We start from the raw sequence: 5,044 nt of genomic DNA on the forward strand, positions 1-5,044 counted from the left end.
AAGGCAAATTTCAACATAAGTCAGGACCCTCATTTAGAAATCACTGGGGGATTACTGATGAAGTGCCAGTTGACGGGAATGAAGCCGGGCTCATCTACTGTATAGACCCTGAGGTCTGTGTTTATCAAACGAACAATCTCTCTGAACTCAAAATCTGGTAGTGGGTGTGGTAGTGGGTAGGGGAAAGACATGTCCAAGTTGACTCTCTGACCTTTGAATTTGGACTGCTCCTCACAGAAGTTTTCTTATACTTTTGAATTCTCATTTCCTTTTAATAATTCACAATTACATAATACTTCATAGGGTTACTGAATGTTTTTAAAAATGTCTCATATGATTTCCATATCTCCTAATTTGTAGGTAAGAAAACTGCTGCTTATGGAGTCTGCCAATCAGCCAGCTTCCCAGAGAAAAGGACAGGAGAACAAATATTCACTGAATATCCACAATATTATAGACGCTATCTTAAGCCATTTGATTTGTAGACTCCAAATCTAATATTCTTTTTTTTTTAATAGACTCCATGCCCAGAGTGGAGTTCCACGTGGGCCTTGACCTCACGACCCTGACATCAACACCTCAGCTCCTCAGCTGAGATCAAGAGTTGGATGCTTGACCAACTGAGCCACCGAGGTACCCCCAAATCTAACATTCTTACTATCACAATTTATTAATCCCCATCATTATGCGTACCGAGGATACCAGAAGTGGCAATTTTTTTTTTTTTTTTTTTTTTTTTTTAGGATTTATTTGAAGGAAAGGGAGAAGGAGAGTGGGGTGGGGGTACAGTGGGGAGGGAAAGGGAGAAAATCTCAAGCAGACTTCCGGCAAAGCACAGAACCTGGTGTGTGGCTGGATCCCAGGACCCTGAGATCATGATCTAAGCAAAAAAAAAAAAAAACAAAACAAACCAAGAGTGGGAGTCTCAACTGACTGAGCCGTCCAGGCACCCCAAGTGGTGATAACTTTTAAACACATAAAAACGCACCAAGCACTGCCCCCAAACTAAGAATAAGGTGGCCAGCGGAAGGGAGACACAATATCAAAACTTGATGGCCAATGTGGTTTTTTTTTTGTTTTTTTTTTTTAAGATTTTATTTATTTATTTGACAGAGAGAGATTACAAGTAGGCAGAGAGGCAGGCAGAGAGAGAGAGGAGGAAGCAGGATTCCCGCTGAGCAGAGAGCCCGATGCGGGACTCGGGACTCGATCCCAGGACCCTGAGATCATGACCTGAGCCGAAGGCAGAGGATTAACCCACTGAGCCACTCAGGCGCCCGATGGCCAATGTGGTTTATAAAGTTATTGAATGAATGGCCTCAAAAACATGCTTCCATTGCGACATGCAGACTTAAGTTGAGGAATAGGAGGTACTTTTAAGAGTTTAGTTGCGACCTTCTGTTTTTTCCAACCACAGAAAGTTATAAAATCTCTCTGGATCATTTTTATTATTATGAAAGAGCAAATTTATCTTTTGGGAGTGATTCAAGCCTAGTTCTGCTTCCAGTCAACAGCTGTATGAAGTGTTGCCCTTCTAGATCTATGATTCTAGGATAGCGTCTCTGGTTAACAAAGTGTCCTCCCACCCCGTGACTTTAATGTCCTATAAATCCGTTGAGGAAAAAAGAGCTGTCATATCAGATACAGATATGCTTCTTGAAGTACGTGACATTGAGTTCCATGTGGGCATGCAGCAGGAATAAGTACACCTTTCTTTAGCTTCTTGCTGAGGCCACGTGTTCTCTGATTCACCAGTTATTTACTTACTAATTTAGTGGGTAGATATTTATTATGCACACCCTTTGGACTAGATTTGTGAGGACTATAAAATAGCTTAGTTAAACCTATTCCTATCCAAGAGATTTTGAGTGGCCTAGTCAAAACCTATGTTAGTGGTACTTCTGAATTATTGCCCTCATTAGAAAGGCCAATTAATGCACAAAGGAGATGAAACAAGCACCCTTTTGCTATCTAGGACCAAGGTCAGCAAACTTTTTCTGTAAGCAGCCAGATTGTAAATATTTTAGGCTTTACAGGGCGCCATATGGACTTTGTTGCAGCTACTTGACGCCCCATCCTAGTATAAAAGCAACCACAGATAACATGTAAATGAATGGATGTGGCTGTGTTCCCATAAAATTTTATTTATGGACACTGAAATTTGACTTTCATGTAATTTCCATGACTCACAAAACATTATTCTTTTGATTTGTTAAAAAGCATTTGAAATGTAAAAACTATTTCTACCTTGGCCATCTAAATACAATCCATGGACCATAGTTTGTCCATCTGTGATCAATGAAATTACTGTTGTACACAGTTGTAGATGAGCATGAAGGATTCAGGCAGTATATAAAATATTAAAATACATGTATAAAACCAAAAGATAAATATTTAAAATATTTTCATACCAAGTGCTGGAAAGATTTTACCATCTTTCCTCTTGTGTGGGTTCTGTTTTTAGATGGAGCAGACTTAGCTCTCCTTAAATGAGTAATTTCAGCAACTAGTACAGAAGTGATTCAAATGACTGCATACTAAAAGATGAAAAATAAAGACTTAATACCTTCAGATTGGTTATGGGTCTTAGCCTTATATTGCCGGAAGTTGAATTGCTTCCCATACTATTATCTTATCCCTGGCTCCAATTTTGTTTTTTATTTTTGTGTTCTGAATAAATGAGATGCATATTAATCAGGGTTCTCCAGAGAAACAGAACTGATAGCAGCATATTTCTATATCAATATATAGTTTTTTTAATCGAAGGTCTAGGTTGGGGCCTGAGATTCCACATTTCTTTCCTTTTTTTTTTTTTTTTTTAAGTAGACTCCATGCCCAAAATGGCATTTGAGCTCATGACCCTGAGATCAAGAATCACATGCTCTACTGACTAAGCCAGTCAAGCACCCCTATATATGTGATTTTTAAAGTAAGGAATTGTTTCATGCAGTTATGGAGGCTGAGAATTCCCATGACCTTCACTCAGCAGGCTGGAAACCCAGGAGAGCCAGTGATGTAGCTCCAAGTCCAAGTCTGAAAACCTAGAAACCAGGAGGGTCAATGGTGGAAGTCTCAGCCTTGGAGCAGAAGAGCAATGGCCCAGCTAGAACAGCCAGGGTGTGTGGGAGAAAAGTCTCCCCTCCGTTCCCTCTTAAATTCTGTCCAGGCCTTTAATGGGACTGTATGATGGCCTCCTACATTGGGGAGGTGTGATATTGTGATTTATAATACAAAATCTATTCTCCAACAGTGATGACTTCCCTCACAAGAACATGCTTCTCACAGAGGATCTCCTTCATCCCTCTCTAAAAGAGAAGAAGAGGAAACACAAGAAGCACCTGCTACAAAGCCCATGTCCTACGTCATGGATGTGAAATACCCAGGATGGTATCAAATAACCACCATCTTCAGCCATGCACAAACAGTAGTTTTGTGTTGGCTATTCCACTGTCCTCTACCAACCTGCAGTAGGAAAAGCAAGGCTTGCAGAAGGATGCCCCTTCAGATGAAAGCAGCACTAAAAGCATCCTGAGGGGCACCGGGGTGGCTCAGTAGGTTAAAGCCTCTGCCTTCGGTTCGGGTCATGGTCCCAGTGTCCTGGGATCGAGCCCCGAATCGGGCTCTCTGTTCAGCAGGGAGCCTTCTTCCCTTCCTCTCTCTCTGCCTACTCGTGATCTCAGTCTTTCAAATAAATAAATAAAATCTTTTTTAAAAAATAAAATAAAAGCATCCTGAATCAAGACAAGTGGAAAACCATCCCAATAAACACATTTGGGATTTTAAATACATGTATGTATATACATTTGTATGTATACGTACCTTACACTTGTCCCTGTTTCTGGTACACAGTTCCCAAAGCCCTTGGAATTTTCTGATAAGAGAAACAGAAGGATCTTTTATTATAATATTTGGTCTCTTATCCTCAGTTCCTGAAGTCACTTCTGAGCCATACAGGTGAAACGGATGTCTTGTTATTCATAATAAGCCCTTTTCAACTACAATGGAGTTTATCAGGTGACTTTTAGAAAACCCCTAAAGATGAGGGTTGGGGGTGCTGGTTGTCAGGAGAATCGATCATGTGATTAGAGAGTTGGACTTCTCAGTTCCCCCCACCCCCATCCTACTCCCAAGAGAGGAGTGTGAAAAATACTAAAGTCTTAGTCCACCCACAGAATCCAGTTTTGTTCTTGCAGTGCAGGGATTGAAGTTTCAGTATTTTTTGGTTCCAATATGCAGCCTCCAAGTGTAGGCTACTGCCCCACATGGACCTAGGCAGAATTACCCGTAATCCACTGGGAATGTTGTCTTTTGATAAACAGAGACTTTTTTAAATGACTTACTAAATAAGTAAATTAAATAGGGGCACCTGGGTGGCTTAGTCAGTTAAGCATCTGCCTCCAGCTCAGGTCATGATCTCATGGTCCTAGAATTGAGTCCCACATCAGGCTTCCTGCTCATCGGGGTATCTGCTTCTTCCTCTCCCACTGCTCCCCTCACCCCCGCTTGTGCTTACTTTCTCTCTCTCTCATATAATCATATAATTGAAAAACTTTAAGAAAATAATCTTAACTAAAAGTTTGATGTGGGGGTGTATTTGTCAAGAGGCCAAACAATAGTTAATTTTTAAAAAGTTCTTTGAATCTCTTAGGAGAGAATAAACATCATTATATATAAAAGCAAAACATTGTATATCAGTGTGGGTAAGAGCATTCTTCACAATTCCCAAAAGGTGGAAACAACCCAGATGTCCATCAGCTGATGAATGGATAAACAAATTGTGGTATATGCATACAACAGAGTATTATTCAGCCTTAATAAACAATGAAATTCTGATACATGCTATGACATGAAATAGACGAAGTGAAATAAGCCAGACACAGAAAGACCAATATTGTGTGAATCCACTGTTAAGAGATATCTAGAACAGGCAAAATCATTGAGACTGAAAGTAGATTAGAAATTACCAGGAACTGGAATACCTGGGTGGCTCAGTGGGTTAAGCCTTTACCTTCGGCTCGGGTCATGGTCTCGGGGTCCTGGGATC

The 5,044-nt window shown here is 40.5% G+C and overlaps 1 pseudogene; it reads left to right on the forward strand.

Annotated features, from left to right (window-relative positions):
* The first annotated feature begins 3,272 nt into the window (after nucleotides 1–3,272).
* On the forward strand, nucleotides 3,273–3,521 carry LOC101690489 (annotated as a pseudogene).
* Nucleotides 3,522–5,044: the final 1,523 nt, after the last annotated feature.

The sequence above is a fragment of the Mustela putorius genome, unplaced genomic scaffold (assembly GCF_011764305.1).
Source record: "Mustela putorius furo isolate JIRA1106 unplaced genomic scaffold, ASM1176430v1.1 tig00003863_pilon_pilon_pilon, whole genome shotgun sequence".
Lineage (NCBI taxonomy): Eukaryota > Metazoa > Chordata > Mammalia > Carnivora > Mustelidae > Mustela > Mustela putorius.